This window comes from Stegodyphus dumicola, chromosome 5, assembly GCF_044657685.1.
Source record: "Stegodyphus dumicola isolate Sdum_Otavi_A_Nest chromosome 5, ASM4465768v1".
In the NCBI taxonomy this organism is placed as follows: Eukaryota; Metazoa; Arthropoda; class Arachnida; order Araneae; family Eresidae; genus Stegodyphus; species Stegodyphus dumicola.
The window spans coordinates 211,833,376-211,853,236 of NC_140772.1; the positions used below are offsets into that span (position 1 = coordinate 211,833,376).

A 19,861-nucleotide genomic window follows, 5' to 3' on the forward strand; every position below is an offset into this window, starting at 1 on the left:
ATGCGGCTTCAGTGAGTGTATATATTTTTTCTCTCTCGTTTTGTTTTTATTGGTTATTTTATTATTAATTTGAGAAAGTGACTAAAAAGATTTAATTGAGATGAGTAATAATTTAAACGAAGTTTAGGTAAAATAAATCTTTCTTAAAAGAAATTTTCACTGGATTGATGCGCATTCAGTATTACATAAAGTAGTTAAATTAATTACTACTTGTCAGAAGATAAATTGTTCATTACTTCGTATTATTTAATTTTTTTGGAATATTTAATAAATGTTTTTAATGATTTAATATTGTATGTTTTATTTGAGTTTTTATCGTGTGGTCTACTGTAGGTCACCCATGTGATCCTTACGAAAAACATAGCTATTTCTTTCATTTCGAACCTGCGTAACTTATTGCGGGAGTAGGAAAATTAATTTTAATTGCGGTGTAACTATACGATCCAAGTAATTAATTTATCTGAACTGCTGTTTTAACTTCTTACGTGTGAGATTTAATCTTTCCTTGATGTTTCGAAAAGTTCTGTGGTGTATTTTAAGTGAAAAGTGTTGGTGGCTATCTCTAGAGTTGTTGTATTGGAATTTATGTGTTTTCAGGATGGAGAGTTAATATAGTTTTATTTTACAGAGAGATATCGTGTTGATGAATTTGTTACGGGAATGCATTTTCACATTTTTCTTTTATAAATAAGCATTGATTTTACCAAAATACCAGGGAGGATGTATTTCTTTCGTTATTGACTTAAAGAGTACGAGATATGAAACGATAAAATTTGTCTTACTCTGTTGATGATTTATGTAATTTAGTCTAACTTAAATTCCTAGTTTTTTAATCACCAGTCACTAAAGAGCTAGTATAAGACATTATAGTGAGAGTTTTGATTTCAACATTTCCTTTTTTGTCGCGGCACCGAAAAGAAGTTAAGAAGTCAGTACTTAAAAGCAAAAGTAATATTAACGTTTAACAGTTGACGCCACAACCTTGAGGAAATTGGCAAAATTATTTTTAAAGAAAGTATTAAAATTCATAAAGAAAAATGATTCCAGTACTATTCAAAATTGCGATATTCTTGTTTGAGGTAAAATAAACTAGCAACTAAAGTGTATGCGTAAACATAAAATAACGTGCAACTTGGACGGAAATAAAATAATTTGAACTTGGTTTGTAGTTGCTCTAAGCGCATTCTGTAGTGACCAATTCATTTGGCTGCAACCTCGGGAAAGCTTTGCTTACAGTAACTTAATTATTCGTATTCTGCATCTAACCCCCGCTTTGTCCTGGGTCCCCGTATTAGGTATTTTCCTCCTTCCTTATTGCTTACTGCTTCTGGTTTTACGGGTTCTGGTTATCTCTCTTCTTATCTTTCTTCTTTCCACCGAAAAGAAGTGAGACACACCAGAACCCGTTTTCTTCTTTCCTCCCTCTCTTCTCTCCGTTCATTTGGTTTGGGATAATCAATAAATCTTGGGCTGCTGCTTTCCATTTCCTGGCATGGCTAAAATTTTCTAATTTTCCTTCGTCACCGGGCTGTCTTGTTCACTTCCCAAACGGCTAGAAACCTTTAATGCTCAGCTTAACCCTGAATCTCCGGATCTCCTTTTAGCCCTATTGTTGCCCTAAAGTTGCTTGCTCAGTCTTAGTCGTCTTTGCACTTCTTTTTTTTAATTCACTTTTTGCGCGAGGTTCCCATAGATCTGGGCGCACCAGCTGTTTCATTTGGCCTCTCCCTGGTCTGACCTCCTTTCCTCCTGTTACAATTATATGTTGCTGGCCACGAGAGGCCTCAGTTTTGTTTTTACGTTTGTTAATTTTTCCTACCGCTTTGCGGATTATTTGATTGTGATGCAGTGGCAACAATAGAAAATAAGATAAATGGGCTTTTGTAAGAGAAACAACTTGTAAATAGCTGTAAATAAAATCGTACTTGTAATAAAATGGCAAAAATTCCAAGTATCTTGTGGATTTGTTCAAGGAAAGCTAAGCAGAAAGATATTTTATCAAATATTGTTAAATGTTAAAGGTAAAAATAAGAAAATGCAAATTAGAAATAAGAAAATAATTCAAAATGGTGCTGAAGTCCTGGAATAACAGTGATCTTCAGGCAGTTTATAATTTAAGTATGTTCGATTAGTGATTGAATATCGATTATTAAGATGGATAGGTTAAAAGCACTAAAAAAAAGCGAGGAATGCTAAGAGTATCAGTTACGAGATTGCTAGCTAGAATAGCAAAGGAAATATAATCGGATAATTTAAAATTTTATTTATTAGAAATTATGGCAGATTCAATTTCCGTGTTCAAAATTAAATTATAGTTTTCATTTTCATTTAAGATGGAAACGTCTTACAAAAAAGAGTACGAAACAGAAGTACAGGATAACTTGGAATATATAAATAAAATTACCTTTTGGCAAATGGAAGATCAATAGAATATTTAGAAATAGAAAAGGTATAAAATTCAATGAGATGTCCTCTAATTCTTTTATTATAGATACAGTAGAAAACAAAAATACAGATGTCGCTAAACTTCCAAAACTAACATAAACAAATTTAAAGGCGATATACATGAATTTCAAAGTTTTTGGGGTCAAAACGAGTCTGCTGGCCCCACCAGTGGCCGAGCGGTCAAAGCCGCTGAACACTAGTGTTATGTAGAGAAATTATCTGATAGCGTTATAAAAAAATTAGGTGAATGATTTTATGATTTATGGAAATTTAAATTTTATTTTGATTCTGAATTATTTAATTTAAGGCTTTAATTTTGGGGAGAAACAGATGCTTCTGGAAATATTATTTAGTTTAAAAGAGTATTATTTATTTTCCTCTATTTGTAAATCTTGTACAAACTTTTATTCATTGTGAAAGAAGCAGGGAAAGGGAGGCAATTTTCGCCAAATCATGATTTCGCGCGCTTTAGAATGTTCGAGAAAGAATTTTCATTGTTAGTTGACCTTAAGAGAGGAAAGTACGTGACGGAAAGGTCAAAGGTTGCTACTTGTCTTTCAATGTAAGTCATTCAGGTTTTTGGCGATTGAGGGTCCGGTTGTTGGCTAAGTGAAGAAGGGCGCGCATGCGCGATCACCCTTATTTTCGCATTCTGGAGTTGAAAACGAAGATTTTGCCATAATTAAGGGGGCGATAAGTGAAGCCATAGTGGGAGCCCGTTTGGTGAAGGACAAGAAGGAAATTTGAGTTGGACACACTTACTTTTGGCTGACTCTCGGACTGACTCGCTGATTTTTGGGCTTGCTGGACAAAATGTAATTACGAAGCGGGATGTTTTCCGGCGGGGAGCGGCAAATATGCTCCCCGGCCGCGTTTGGTTAAGAGGCGAGACACACTTACTCGGGACTTACTTTTTGGCTGACTCTCTGACTGACTCGCTGATTTTCGGGCTTGCTGGACAAAATGTAATTACGAAGCGGGATGTTTTCCGGCGGGGAGCGGCAAATATGCTCCCCGGCCGCGTTTGGTTAAGAGGCGAGACACACTTACTCTGGACTCGCTGAGGCACTCACTGCTTGGATTCGCTGACTTTCGGGCTTGACGGACTTGTTGACGGAGACTGAGAAAAAACTTGTCGGTGTTGCGAAGGAGAAAGGAAAAGATTTAGTCGGCATCTAGCTGTGCTTCCGGCGGGGAGCGGCAATTATGCTCCCCGGCCGCGGGTTTTCTCAAAAATGCGAAAAAAAAAACTGTTGAGCGAATAACAAAAAAATTAACAGAGACTTGGGTCTCTATCTGTATCGGCAAAAGTCAGGACGATGTCCTCTGAACTCCGACTTGAAAACAGAAGGAATTATGTCACCTTAGTCAACTGGAAGTCTGCGTTAGCCGTTCTCTAAAATGCCTAGCTTAATTGTCTACGTTTTCCTTGGTGGAGCTGAGAGTCTAGGCAGACAGCCGTGCGGTGTAAGCTGTTCTCTTGCTTCCAGTGGGAATAATTTTCTTCTATGGAAACCAGTAGCAGGCGTAAGATTTGACGGTATAGCTGATGTAATTTATTGTCGTGCCGTTCGAGTTTCTGGCTTGCGGATTTGCCAAGTGACGTAAGGATAGAGCTAAGATATGAGCTCTCCTCCACTTCAAGATGTCCACAGAGATAAGTTATTTTTTTTTTTTTGTTTGAACTCTAAATCCTCTCACGGCAAAATTTAACATTGGTGCCAGATGTCTTAACAGATAAGTTGTATATTTTTTTTTTGTGTTTATTCGGTCCTCTCACGAAACTTCTATATAACATTGGTGCCGTGACCTCTGATTAGTGAAGGATCGAATCAGTAATTGATTTTGAATTTACCTATTTTTAGTAATTTACTGTTTTAATGAAGTTGTTAATACAAGAGGATAAATTTTGAGAATCTTTGTGAATTTCAGGAATTTAGGACTTTAACGTTAGGCAATCAGAATTGAACTTTAAAGTTAGGAAAAATATATATATTTTAATGTAGGAGAATAGGTACTGTACATTCTTACTGTTGAAAATCCTTGAGTGTTTTCTAGATGTGTATTTTTGATTTTCGACGTACTGATTTATGATACAAGATGGAAAATGAATTATTTCACGATAATCCTATGCTATTTGTATATCCTTGTAACAAGTTTCGAGTGCTTGTCTTTAAAAACTGGACTCATTTTTTGAGCACTTCTAAGAGAAAGAGATTAAAGACTCTAATTATTTTACTGAATGAGACATAGCTATGCGTAGCTAGAATTTTTTTTGTGTGTTTTTGCTACTTGTTTAACCTAGAATCTTGTGAAATGTGTAATTGTGAGGGGTAACGTTAGAGAAATTTTGATTTTTTGACTTAATTGAATAATATTTTGTGAAATGTATGTAATGTTTTCATGATTCTCTAGCGTAGTATATTATTGCTTTTTGATTTACAATGTTTTGTTATGATTCCAGTATATTGTGTAATGTGTTAGAAAATTTAATTTAGTACTGAGCAATGAATTTTATAAGTTCTTAAGGCATAATGATACAAATGAATGAGTTAGAAAAATTGAAGATTGTTTTTCAATTGCAAAATTCTGTTTTAAAATTAACACGGGTTAGATTTGAATTTTTGCCTGAGTTCAGCAATAGTGATGTTTGCATATTTAATTTTTTTTTTTGGATTGAATTCTTCAGCTTGAGTGAAGTTCTAATTAGTTTAATGAGTCAGAGTAATTGAGATTAGTTATCTTCTGAGTTTTAAGTTTGTGAAAAGTTGTCAGGTGAGAATTGTTTAAACAGTAGAAATTTAGTCTTGTGAATTGTAGAAAGTGAATTTTAATGAGAATTTTGGTGACAACGGGAATTTGGTTTGTGGAAATTTTTAGATAAGTTTGAGAAGATTAGTTACTTATGCTCTGTACTCATGTGTGGGAATTTTCTGTTGTTTACAAGTAGTTTGTCTTGAATTTGCTAGTGAATCGTAATAGATTTGATCTGAGTTATTGAATTTTCTTTCTTGGTTGGACTTGTTGCTGAATTTGGGGTTAATTCTTGTTTTGGCTTAAGTTTTGTATTTGAATTGGTAGTATCAAGATAGTTGTATCAGGTTTTTGTTTTGTTTTGGTGGTTTCTGCCAAGGTCCGTAAAATGTAAGTTCTCTGATGTTTGGTTTCTGTGGAAGAATTGAGATTTCTGTGGTCATAGGAAAATAGTAGAATTTGAGTTATGGATTTCATTTGTGTGATTTTTAGGGATTTTGAGTTACGAGTTATGTGTATTTTTTTTAGTTTAGCACTTTTGAGAACTTTACATTTGTTGCTTGCAGTTAGGTCTTGCGTGAAGTTGTAATGTCCTGAAAGCTCGTTTTCTTGTAAATACTTGCACTTCATGGTGGCACTTGACCTCTTACACCGGGAGAAACAGGAACTTGTTATCTGAGAAAACTATTGTTGTATTTTTTTCATTGTGTTGGTTCAGAATGGTAACGTTTCAGTCAGCGCATTTTTCTTTCCGAGATAAGAGATCTTATGTTCTCTTTCAACGTGTCTGGGAGTTTGCTTGATACGTAAAGTTTGAGTCTGTCATTCATAATACAGCGCTTTTCTCAGCTTACATGGACGCGATAAAGAGTTACTTTGTTTCTATTGTTTGGGTGGAGGTGTTGCTGAAGGCTTCTACTTAGGTTACTATACAACGTTTTGGAAGAGTCTGATGCAGAATAGATCTCAGTTTTTGCCTAAAATTGGGGGGTTTGTTTTGAACACTTTTTTTTTTATTTGTGATATTTTATTTAGTGTTCTAGTAACGTGCTTAAGTCCAGCTTTGATTGATTTCTTTGACTAGTTGAAATTTTTTTGTGGACCTAATGGATTTTTAGAATTACTGAATTTTTTTTTGGTGTGGTCTTATTAAGCGGACTTAAATATGGTGTTGTTACTCACTAGAGTTTACCGTGAGGTTTGAATTTTTAGCGACACTTCACTCTTGCTGGTTGATTTTTTTTTTGGCTTGATTTGAATTACAGTGAAATATTTTTGACTTGATATGGTTTAACGTAATGATTATGTGTGTATTTGTTTAGGTATTGCAGTTTAAAATTTTTTTTGTTTAAGTGTCACGGATCTCATTGCTCATTTGAATTATGAACGAAATTTTTACAGTTTAATTGTATTTTCATTTTATGTGTATCTTGGTAGTATCTGTTTGTAATTATTGGCCAAACGTTATTTTGTATATGCATTAGGTTGTATTATTACTATTATTTTTGTGTGTTTTGGATAAAATGCTAATTGGTATTTGCACAGCGTATTCGTTATGCTATTTTTGGAATTGATTTTGGTTGAATTGAATTTTTAGACAATCACGTTTTCCTTCTTTCTGATTTTTGTATGGGGTATTTTCGGCTGGTTCCGAGGTTCCTTGTGTTGTAACGTTCTTTTCTTTTCTAATGCTTGGCCCTGATCAGGCCGCTTCTGTTCTTAGACGTGATTGTTTGGGATTCATTCCTGGAAGTTATTCAATTTCGTAGTACTTAAAGGGGTCTTTACTCTTTGTTAGAATACGTTCATGTGACATATTTTAATTGGAATTGTTTGAATTATTAGTGTGTTTATTTTCTCAGGAATTTATTTTATGTATCTGCGGCGCGTTACTTATCTTATTTTTATTTATTTCATTTTTTTTTTGGTGTGAACAATTGGATTAGATTATTTCTTTCTTCAGGTGTGTGTATTCGAACACATTCAGTGGCTTATCTATCGTAAGGGGAAAATTGAAAGATAGTCTTCTTCAACTTTGAAAGAGTGATTGTTCTTCCTTGGTCGAAGGTGAGACGTAGGAGGGTGAAATCTGGTTTCTTTTAAGGTCAAGTTCCTCTACTAAGGAGTATTGTGGGGCTGAGTTCACATTCCGGGGTTGGTTGCTTTCATTTCCTCGCGTTGAAGGCTGCAGGGGGGAGTTGTTAACACAATGATTTCTAACGACAGGGTTTTCCCTCGCTTGCATTGACAACTCCGTACTCATTTAATGTACTCCATGATTGTGCTCAGCAGAAATTGTCACAATAGTAGAATGTGCTCGACCTCAGGTGAAATTGTTTACATTAATGGACTGAAAAGGAATGAATAGATAAATAAACGTTCAGGAATGTGGCCACACAGAGACTGCAACACTAGTGTGATGTAATGAACTGAAAAAAAAAAAAAAAAAAAAAGAGAAATTCTTTTTGTCATTATTGATTGATCTTAGACATATTTTGTTTGTGATTAGCGCCTTATTTTTATTTTTATTTTTGTATGTGTTCTGAATATTTCTATGTAATTAATTAAGTGATTTAATTGATGTTTTTGATTAATTATTTTTGATGATCTTCCTTGAGTATTTTAATTAGTAATTGCTTTGATTAATCTTGTTGTTTTACTTGCACATTTTGGACTTGAAATTTAATGTGTCAGTAACGTCACTGTTACCAAGGAGTCGTGTGAAATATTGTTACATTATGTTATCCTTTAGCCTTATTGCACAGTATGAGTCATGGTATTTCAAGAAGTGTCTGTCTGCTAAATTTTGGTAAACCAAAATTTAATTCCTTAGGGGAAAGGAATGTTATGTAGAGAAATTATCTGATAGCGTTATAAAAAAATTAGGTGAATGATTTTATGATTTATGGAAATTTAAATTTTATTTTGATTCTGAATTATTTAATTTAAGGCTTTAATTTTGGGGAGAAACAGATGCTTCTGGAAATATTATTTAGTTTAAAAGAGTATTATTTATTTTCCTCTATTTGTAAATCTTGTACAAACTTTTATTCATTGTGAAAGAAGCAGGGAAAGAGAGGCAATTTTCGCCAAGTCATGATTTCGCGCGCTTTAGAATGTTCGAGAAAGAATTTTCATTGTTAGTTGACCTTAAGAGAGGAAAGTACGTGACGGAAAGGTCAAAGGTTGCTACTTGTCTTTCAATGTAAGTCATTCAGGTTTTTGGCGATTGAGGGTCCGGTTGTTGGCTAAGTGAAGAAGGGCGCGCATGCGCGATCACCCTTATTTCCGCATTCTGGAGTTGAAAACGAAGATTTTGCCATAATTAAGGGGGCGATAAGTGAAGCCATAGTGGGAGCCCGTTTTGTGAAGGAGACGAAGGAAATTCGAGTTGGATTCACACTTTCTCTGGACTCACTTACCCTTGGACTCGCTGACTTTCGGGTTTGCTGGACTTGTGGACATTGCTCTTGAAAACTGGCTTGAAGAAAATTGGAGTTGGATTCTCTCCCTTACTGACTGGTGGGTGGAACTTACTTGGGACATTACCCGTGAAGCTTGCTCTTGGGATGAGTAAGAACAGGCGAGCAGTAATTTCCTAGCAACAACGTTTCTGACCGGCGAAATTTGAACGAGTTACCTGCGTGTTGACATAGGACTTTCAGGACCAAGCGGATAGCCGTCCTGGGCAGCAGTACTCCTGTTTCTGTTCTACAGTAGTGAAGTGGAGTCTACATTTTTAGAACCAGTGTCAAGATGAGCCCGGCCGACATCAACGCGGGATAAGATAAGAGTCCTCCGCTTCAAGATGTCCCTTCAAGATAAGTTTTATTTTTTTTGGTGTGTTTGAACTTTAGGCAAGCTTTTCAAAAACGGCCTTAGCAGTAAAAAAAAAAAAAAAAAACAACGTCAAATCTAAAATTTAACTCTCAGGCCTTAAATTGTTTCCCTTTCCTTTCTTTTAAATCACCAGACAAACCTTAAGTTTTTTTATGAATTTAAATGAACAGACTCTCAGATGAGGTTAAGATTTTTCTTATTGTGTTGTAATTGAATAAACTGATATTTAATCTGGAACCTCTTACAGTATGTTTTCTTTATATATTTAATATGAACTTTTCCTTTATATCTTGTATATGTTTTATGTTTTCGATCCTCTCACGGCGCGGTCCCGGAATGCATTTTTTTCACAACGCAAAAATGCTGTACACGTTTCACTATACGATTACTACCTTTAACGGCAAGTAGTTTCATATTTAACATTTAACAATATAGGAATTTCAGATATAACATGGTACCTAGAAGTAAAACTATTTAACCTTGGTGTCGAAACTTCTCAATATAACAGTAGTTCGAGCCGGGGTTCGAGTCCAGGCGAATGGGCTGGCTGCGTGGGCGTTTTCGTGGTTTTCCCCATGCGTAACGTGGATACGAGCCAGTTTCCCTTAAAAAGACCTCCTCGGGGCATCCCTCCCTTTCCGTGTAGTGCTTAAGGGCGGAGCACGTAATCAGCCAAAAAAAAAAAAATTCTGCTACGCATAATCACTCTGCTTTAAGAAATGTAGACCAATTGAATTACCGTAATTTCGCGCGTATAGTCCGCGGACTATCTGTGTTTAAAATGCGAATTTTTGAAGCTGCGGACTATCCACCAGTGCGGATAATACGCTGGTTGTTCACGGTTAAAATCGTTGAAATTTAAAAAACACGCTGTCGTGAACTGCCGATGATCAAATATAAAAAAAGCGCGAGATTCCAAGAAAACATTCGTATGTACCGTATCGATAGTAAACCATAGAGCATAATGCAGAACGAATGAGTAGTAGCAAGTAGAGCTCCTAAACTCCAGCCTGGCGCATCAAGCGATGCCGGATATGAGCACTCAGCGCAACCACAGTCTTGTATCCCAGTGTCGCGCCACTATCGAACTCCATGAGAGGTAAGTTTCTCTGTTACGGAATGGCAACGTAAGATTGTTGTTCAAAAGATGGATGATCGAACTGCGTTGTAACGATCATTTTTGAGGATGTTGCGTACTGTAAAATGAACTTATTACGCTGTGCTAAATAGTATTAAAATGCTATATATTAAAAGATCTTTCATCTGATCTAAATTTTAACAAACCGCTCATTATTTTCTCTTAAACTTACAATGTTCACGACATTTCTGGCGCCCCCGGGTGGGCGTGTTTGTTGGAAACATGTCGGATGAAAGAATAGATAGGGTAAGTTGATTACCTTATACTTCCGTTTTGAAGTTATTGATTTTTGTTTTACTGAAGTTTAAAATACTTTTCTTGCCTAATTTTTATCTGAATATTTTAAACTTAAGACAAAATGGAAGTGATGAAAAGAAACAAAACTGCGCAACATTCAGCTTTTACTAAAGCATATAAAAGACTAGATGATCTTTTAAATGATGATAATGTTGATTATGAAGAAGCAGAAATGTGCTTTTATTTGTTCAAGAAAAAGGCAGAAACATTAGAATTGACGCACGGTGCTTATTTAGATACTATAACTGATGATAAAGAATTCGAAACAGAATTTGAAATAACAGAGGACTATCGAGAGAAGGCTGTTAGGATACAGTTAAAATCGGAACGATTTCTCGATAATATTAAGAGTAAATTAAACGAAATCCAAAATACATCGTCAGAGAGTAGTCAGAAATTAGTTACTGATGAAAATACATGTAAAACTTTGTGCCAACGCCTACCGAAAGTAGAACTTTATAAGTTCGCAGGTGATTTAAAAAATTGGCTTACGTTTTGGAATCAGTTTAAAAACATACATGAAAATAATAACTTAACGAATGCAGACAAATTCCATTATTTGATACAGTCAACAAAAATTAAATCAGAAGCTAGAGATATTGTAGAATCTTTTCCGGTGACGAACGAAAATTATCCTTTGGCTATAGAAAGCCTTACTGAGAGATATGGGCGTAAAGAACTTTTAATTGATTTTTATGTTCGAGAGTTAATAAAACTTGTTTTGGATAACGCAGCGAAAAGGAAGCAGGATTCTTTGAGTAGTTTGTATAACAAACTTTCAACACAACTTAGAGCCCTGAGCAGTCTTGGTGTAACGACTGATCAGTGTGGAACTATTTTATATCCTCTTGTGGAAAGTGCTATTCCTATTCACGTATTGCGATCGTTTGAAAGACAACGAAAAATTACTGAATCTGAACGAAACATTTCGAGTCTTGATGCAATAATTGAATTTCTGAAAAGCGAAGTTCAGTCAGAAGAAAAAATAAAATTAAGCAGAGCGGATATTTTTTCTAAGTCTGATCGTAAGCACTTGGCAACTAGCCAAAATATTCCTTCCGCGTCGGATTTGATGAATCATGAAGCAATATCTTCTTGTTCGTTTTGTTTAAAAGATCATGAAACGCGTAATTGTAAAAAGGCGTTTTATATTCCGTTAGATGAAAAAATGTCTGCGGTAAAAAAGAAAGGTTTATGCAGAATATGCTTGGTTAAAGGTCACCTCAGTAACCAGTGTCGATCAAGTGTTAAGTGTCAGATTTGTTCAAAAAGGCATTTGAAATTTTTTTGTCCTAGTCTTGAATGTAATAAGTCTAGTGAAATGCATAACCAGGAAAATGATGAGAAAAAAGAGAAAACAATCGATTCTTTGCATTCGCGTGCTACGAATGAAGTTTTCCTTCAGACCCTAGTTGTGAACATAGAGGGTGAGAATAAAAGGCGTAAAGTTAGATTAATGATTGATACGGGTAGCTCAAAAAGTTATGTTTTAAAGTCTACTGCAGAAGAAATGGGTTTTGATATGCAATGGGAGGAAGAATTTAGTCACTCTTTATTTGGTGGAAAGAAAACTGAAATTTATAAACATCAATGTTACAAGATTTATTTGAGTAGCCTTGATGGTAAATATTCGTGTAAATTAGATGCTGTAGACCATGATGTTATTTGTAATGATATTTCAAGCATAAGATACGGTTCTTGGATTCGCGAATTAGGAAATAAAGGAATACGCTTAACCGATACCCAAGGGAATCCAGGCCCTATTGAAGTACTGTTAGGGGCAGACGTTGCAGGGAAGTTATTTACTGGCAAACGAGAAGAACTAAGAACAGGTTTAGTGGCTATAGAAACAAAATTGGGTTGAACTTTGATGGGTAAAGTACCTCAATCCGAACATCAGCACAATGTAAATATGACTACAGTTTCTATGTTATCTCAAGAAGACCTGCCTATTTCATCGTTGTGGGACTTGGAATTATTGGGTATTCGAGATCCTGTTGAACAAGAAACTAAAGAAGAGTCAAGAAGAGCTATTATGGTTCATTTCCAAGAAACAGTTCGTCAATTAGAAAACGGTAGATACGAGGTTGATATGCCTTGGAAGATTGAGCATGCAGTCTTACCTGACAATTATGACCTATCGTTGAAAAGACTCGAATCTACTACGAAGAAGTTGGAAAAAATCGGATATCGTGAAAGGTATCATGAAGTCTTTAATGAATGGCTTCAGGAAGGAGTGATTGAAGAAGTTCCCCAAAAGGAGTTGTCTTTACCCGTTGTTCATTACCTCCCACATCGTCCAGTCATTAAGGAAACGTCCTCACTATCTTCCATGAAAATTAGACCCGTTTTTGATGCTTCGGCAAAGTTTTCTAATCAGCCATCTCTAAATGATTGCTTAGAGACTGGAATTAATTTGATTGAAACTATTCCGTCTATTCTAGCAAGATTTTGCTTACATGAAATTGGTGTGATTTCAGACATCACAAGAGCTTTTTTACAGATATCTCTAAATGAAAGAGATCGAGATTTTTTACGATTTCTTTGGTGTGGTGATGATGGTAGAGTGAAGACATTTCGTCACACCCGTGTGGTATTTGGCATTACTTGTAGTCCATTTTTGCTGATGGCGGTTATTGACCATCATTTATCCAAAGAAACGTGGAAAGAAAAATATTCTGAAGAATTTCCTAAAAAATTACAAGATAATTTTTATGTCGATAATTGCGTAACTAGCGTACAAAATAATGACGAACTAGAAATATTCATCGAATCTGCAACTAATGTAATGAAAGAAGGAATGTTTGATCTCAGAGGATGGGAAAGTTCTGGCATTCCTGCATTTTCAGAAAGTAAAACATCACCGGTATTAGGACTGGTTTGGGACAAAGATTTAGGTACCTTGGAAATAGACACCGAATTTTTTAAATTTGATGAAAGAGAAAAAGTAACTAAAAGGAAAATGCTTTCACTAGTTAGTCGAGTATTTGATCCCATAGGTTTCCTTGCACCTGTTATGATTCAGCCTAAGATTTTGCTGCAGGTCGCTTGGAAGAGCAAAGAATCATGGAATGGTGAAGTGAATGATGAAATAAAGAAGAGTTTTTTTAAAATGGGGAAAACAACTGAAATACCTCAAAGATATAAAAATTCCAAGATGGTTAGGTGTGATGAAGGAATCCAATTTAAGTATCCATACTTTTGTCGAAGCCAGCAAGACAGCTTATGCGGCATGCATTTTCTTAAGTGAATCCAGTATGGGTTCAGTGACTGTTCAATTACTTCAAGCCAAATCACGAATAACTCCAACGAAGACTATTACTATACCACGACTTGAACTAATCGCTGCTACCATAGGTGCTAGGCTGTTTAGTTCTGTGAAGCAAGCTCTAAAACTTCCCAACATCAAGACTTACTTTTGGACAGATTCTTCCGCAGTTCTTGTGTGGATAACTCGTCGAGAACAGTGGTCGGTATTCGTTACAAACAGAATAAGTGAAATTAGAAAATTGAAAATTTCGGAAGATTGGTTCCATATTTCAACTGACCAGAATCCAGCAGACATTTTGTCAAGAGGTTGTGGAACTAGGCAACTTCAGAAACGCAAGTGGTGGCAAGGGCCAGCCTGGTTGAAGAATCCGAAGGAGCAGTGGCCAAAGTCAGCTGTAAATATTAACGAAAAAGAAGTAGAGATAGAGAAACGAAAGTCAGTCATCTCTGCTAGTAACACAGAGCTAGAATCAATTCCATTACAGTTAGCCAGAAGATTCTCTAGATTTTCAAAGATGATTAGGGTTATGGCTTGGATACTGCGTTTTCAACCAAAGGCCAAGGACTTAAGAAAATGTAAGGAACTTGAAAATGAAGAATTGTTAAATGCACAAAGGACTATTTTCCGTGTAATACAAAAGGAATGTTACTCCAATGAAGAAACACGAAAAAATTTGAAAGGTCTTCTAATATTTGAAGATGAAGAAGGAATTTTACGATTGAAGTCCAGATTGATAAATGAGGAAGAATCGAAAGATTTTATTTCTCCAATAATTGTACCATCGAAACACCTGGCAGTGAGAAGATTTATAGCCCAAGAACATATTGCTAACAAGCATGCTGGGACATTAACTCTACTGACTATTTTACGGGAAAGATTTTGGATAGTGAAAGGGAAAAGAACTGTCTGGAGTGTTATCAAAGAATGCTTAACATGTAAAAGGCAAAAGGTAAAACATCTTGAGGTACCTTTTCCGCCTCTTCCAAAAGACCGAACAGAAGTAGCAGCAGTTTTTCAAGTGTCAGGTGTAGATATAGCTGGACCTCTGTTGACTAAATCTAAACAAAAGGTGTGGATGGTACTTTTTACTTGCGCCGTATTTAGAGCTGTCCATCTTGAGCTAATACCTTCACTGAGTACCAACGACTTCATCCAAGCTATGCGTAGGTTTATAGCCAGAAGAGGACGAATTTCTGTGATGTATTCAGACAATAGTACTAATTTTACAGGACTAAATAATGCTCTGAAACAATTAGATTGGACTACAATTGAAAGTGAATTTAGAGTCAACGAAATTCGTTGGAAGTTTAACCCACCCTCCTCTCCATGGTGGGGAGGCTTCTGGGAACGCTTGATTGGGATTTTGAAAGATCTTTTGAGAAAAAATCTTGGACGCTCCTGTTTGTCTTACGAGGAATTCCAGACTCTCGTCTGTGAAAGCGAATCTATCATGAACAGCAGACCGTTAACTTACATATCCGAGGAACAAGATCTGAAGACCTTGACCCCCTCAATGTTTCTTCAGGACATTCCATTAAATGATGTTCCTGATTTGGATCAAATTGAAAAGACTAATATTGTTTTGAGATGGAGACATATTCAAAAGGTTCGTGAAAATCTAAAACGAAGGTTTAAAAGGGAGTATCTGGGTTTCCTTCGTTCTTCAGTTAACAAAAGAGAAGATAAAATAAATGTAGGTGACATAGTGTTAATTGGTACAGATGATAAAAAAAGGCTCCATTGGCTGCTAGGGAGAGTACTGGAACTCTTTCCAGGAAAAGATGGAATCATCAGACTTGTGAAACTGCGAACTGAAAAGGGAAACATATTAAGACCAATCCAACGACTGTATCCTTTGGAATTGACCCCAAATTACGAGCAAGTCGTATCGGAACCTCAGAAGGTTCCGGAAGTGGTAGCTGAAAATCCTGAGCTTAATACTGACTCTAATGAAACTGTTCGCGTGTCTCGCTCAGGACGAAAAATAAAACCAGTTAAAAGACTGGATTTATAAACTTCTAAACAAACTTTTGAACTTTCTGTGTTTGAACTCTAAAATATTGATTTCTATTTGCATTGTAATATTTTGAAATATTTCTATTATTATTATGTACATTATTGTTATTTCAAAATTGTATGTATGTATTATCATTATATTACTGTTTTGAGTTTGTATCCCCAAACTCAAGGTGGGGAGAATGTCGCGCCACTATCGAACTCCATGAGAGGTAAGTTTCTCTGTTACGGAATGGCAACGAAAGAGATTGTTGTTCAAAAGATGGATGATCGAACTGCGTTGTAACGATCATTTTTGAGGATGTTGCGTACTGTAAAATGAACTTATTACGCTGTGCTAAATAGTATTAAAATGCTATATATTAAAAGATCTTTCATCTGATCTAAATTTTAACAAACCGCTCATTATTTTCTCTTAAACTCACAATGTTCACGACACCCAGTATCCTTCGCACTGCTTTAGCGCAACTGCCGGGAGGGGGAAAAGTAGTTGATGCGTCAGCTCGATTTTTAGGAGCCTTAGTGCTTGTGTACCTGGAGGCCTGGAGTACGAAAAAAAACCGTGATTCGTTTACTTATAGCGTGGTTTGGCAACACCGAGTGAGTGGGGTCAAAGGTCACATTTCATTACCACTTATCACGAGGATACCACGTTGCACAGTATTTTGTTTTCGTATTTTGTCTTTCATCTTCGATGACGTTGATGAAACATCGCCGGAGTTTTACTGCCGAGTTTAAACTCAAGGTAGTTGAGAAAGCTGAAAAAGATGGAAATAGAGCAGCGGGCCTTTATTTTGAAGTGGACGAGAAAGCGGTGAGAAATTGGCGCAAACAAAAGGATGTGTTAAAAAGCATGGGAAGAAAGCGATCCAATCGGCACGGAAAAGTAAAATGGACAGCTTTAGAGGAAAATTTACTGAGATGGGTTCTCGACCAAAGAAATGCCGGACGCTCTATTTCAACAGTTAAAATCCGTATCCGAGCGAAGTCCATGGCAGAAAAGATGCAGATAACGGATTTCAAGGGAGGGATAAATTGGGTTTACCGCTTCATGCGTCGTAAAAACTTGAGAGTTCGCACCAGAACGACAATGTGTCAGGCTGCTCCGGACGACGTACATGAAAAAAAAGCTTCTTTCCTTCAGTTTACAAGGAAAGTTATTGCAGAAGGGAAGTATTCCCTAAAAATTATTATAAATATGGACGAAGTTCCATTAACATTTGATTGCCCACCGAATCGCACCGTCGATACTTGTGGAGTGAAAACAATATCAATAACAACAACTGGTCAAGAAAAGACCCAATTCACAGTGATGCTCGCCTGCTATGCTGACGGCACAAAGTTGAAGCCGCTCTTAATCTTTAAGAGAAAAACAATTCCCAAGGAAAATTTTCCTCGAAGCGTCGTAATACGGTGCAATGAAAAAGGTTGGTGCAACGAGGACATTATGCTCGATTGGTTTCAAGAAGTTTGGAAGAAGAGAGAAGGTGCCTTTTTCAATTCCAAAGGAGTACTAATTATGGATTCCATGAGGGCGCACATAAAAGACAGTGTAAAGGCGGAAGCTAAAAAAAAAAAAAAACATCGGTGCTGAACTTAGCGTTATTCCAGGAGGTTTAACAAAAATCCTGCAACCTCTGGATATTAGCGTGAACAAAAGTTTCAAGTCCCACGTACGTGCTTGCTGGGAGATCTGGATGTCGGAAGGTTTACATACTTTCGCAAAAGGAGGAAATATGAGACGCGCTTCATACAGTGAAGTTGCGGAATGGGTCGATAAATCCTGGAAAAGTGTTAAAGTGTCAACCATCCGATCGGGATTTATAAAAGCCAGGATTGTTAGTGAAAGCGAGGAAATTACTGACAGTGAAGATAGTGATGCTGAAAATGAACTTTCGGACACTCCTCCCGAAAATATATTAGAATTGTTTAATTCTGATACCGATGAATCGGACTTTGAAGGTTTTCCTGAATGTGGTAGAATGTGTGATTAATTAGTAAGCACTGTTTTTATTTGTATTTAGCGTTTTATTTCTGAAGGTATATTAGTAAGCAAGTACTTTTTTTCTATTTATACTTAGTTCTTTGTTTCTAAAATACATTAATATCGCCGTATTAAAAAAACGCAATTTCGGACGTATAGTCCGCGGACTATCCGGTGGTGCGGACTATCTGACGATTTTGAAATTTTTTTATAGAAAATCGTGTCTGCGGACTATACGTGCGAAATTACGGTACCTCAAATCTTTAACGGACACAGCTTTAATGTCTTATCATTAGTCGCCGAAAATTACGACAAGGCAATAAATATTCTGAAAGAAAGGTTTCGCAGAAAGGACATTTTTAATAAATGCATATATGAAGTCTCTGCTGAATTTAAAGCCAATAAAAATAATGGATGTTATCAAAACACTCCGTTTTGATAGTTTAGAAATTGAAATTAGAAGCCTTGATTCCCTTAATGTTACTTTGAATTCTTACAGCTGTTTCTTATGCTCACTCTTAATCAGAATATTTCCTAGCGAATTAGTTTGGGAGTTCAATCGATCATTAGTCCCTGACACAGAAACCACAGTGACTATTTTGGAATTTTCTAAGAAAGAAGTCGAAAGGAGCGTACATTTTTCCAAACATCACCGAATTATTGAGTTTAACAACAGAACCGAACAATATAAACATCAATCGCGAGACCTTATTAAAAGTTAAAAATATCATCCTGCCTTCAAAAATAAACATTTTGTTCCAGCAGTTGCGTCGTTCAATAAAATTATATTAAAAACCGATTGCATATTTTGTGGGAAGATCGAAAAGGGATTTTTGAAACATTCCACTTCAAATTGCGCAAATCCGATTGAGAAGGGAAAATATATTAAGAATGGCTGGCAGTTGCTATGTAAGTAGTCGTAAGGCTCATACGTCAGCCCGTTGCAGCTCGGATATACGCTGTGATTTATATTCATTAAGGCTTAATACAGTGGAACCTCAAAATAGGAGCATATACGAGAAATTCAAGATACGAGAAAAGTATAAGCGAAATATTTGTCTCTAAATGCGAGCATTGACTCGAGTAACAAGTAACGAGCCAGAGTCATGAAAATTCATAATGAAAAATTTAAAATTATTAATGGTGTAAATACTCTTTCATGATTTTTTGTAGTGTTGCCGTCAAAAGAAATTTAGCTCATAAATTTTTGAATGTGTTTCATTAAGTATACAGCTACAAACAGATGCTTTAAAATAATCATTAACTTTTTAACATACTCTTAACTTTATATAGCATATAAATTCTGAGATTTTAAAATGAACATCGTAACTTATTTTTTTTAAATATGTTTGTTACTGATCTTTTTTCCCTGTACTTTCATCAGTCAAGCATGTTTATGTTACTTTAAGGACGCTTGTTGCAGGTGTCTGGAATCTTTTCGTGAAAACAGCAAGTGTTTACATGACAGAAGAAAAGCAAACCATTGCCTTTCTTCTGTCATGTAAACACATGACATCATGACAATTGCAATATTTTGGTATATAAGGTAGAGATATTTTTGATAATCAAATTATCGTTACTTATTTATCTTTCTTCAGTGTAGGATTTCGTCTTTCGCTATTGATACAGGTAAGAGTTTCTTAGTCCTTGCTAAAGTATTTTAGATAAAAAATGTATTTACATGGAAGGTATAGCAACTGCATAATATGAGCTTAGATTTGAAAACTTTATTACGCGATGAAAATAAAATGCTGTTTAGCGTTTATAATGCAATCTTAATGTGAATTCTTTACTAAAGTTCTTTCCAGATATTTTAAACTAAAGACTGAATATTTAATTATTTATTTATTAATATTTATTTATTAATGAATAATGACTTTCTGAAATATTTTAAACTAAAGACAGTTTAAAATATTTCAGAAAATATTCAACATTTTCAACGCGAGAGAGTGTTTAGTGACTGTGACTGTCGTACCAAAGAGCTCGGGTTCGATTCCAGGCGAAAAATTTCGGGTATCATATTTCAAAGAAAATATCCATTTTGACCGCTAGCAAACGCCATTTAACGATGTTTTTGCGTGGTATCCGTACGTAAGGACAAAATAAAGGACTCTTT

The 19,861-nt window shown here is 35.7% G+C and overlaps 1 long non-coding RNA gene across 2 annotated transcripts in view; it reads left to right on the forward strand.

Annotated features, from left to right (window-relative positions):
• LOC146997406 (uncharacterized) overlaps positions 1-19,861 on the forward strand; it is a 35,455-nt gene that overhangs the window by 9,119 nt on the left and 6,475 nt on the right. The window contains exon 1 of one of the 2 annotated variants that reach the window (XR_015041033.1): positions 19,315-19,374. The exons of the other annotated variant lie outside the window; for it this stretch is intronic. This is a non-coding gene — a long non-coding RNA (uncharacterized LOC146997406). Of the gene's footprint in view, positions 1-19,314; positions 19,375-19,861 lie in introns of those variants that run through there. 2 annotated transcript variants of the gene reach the window in all.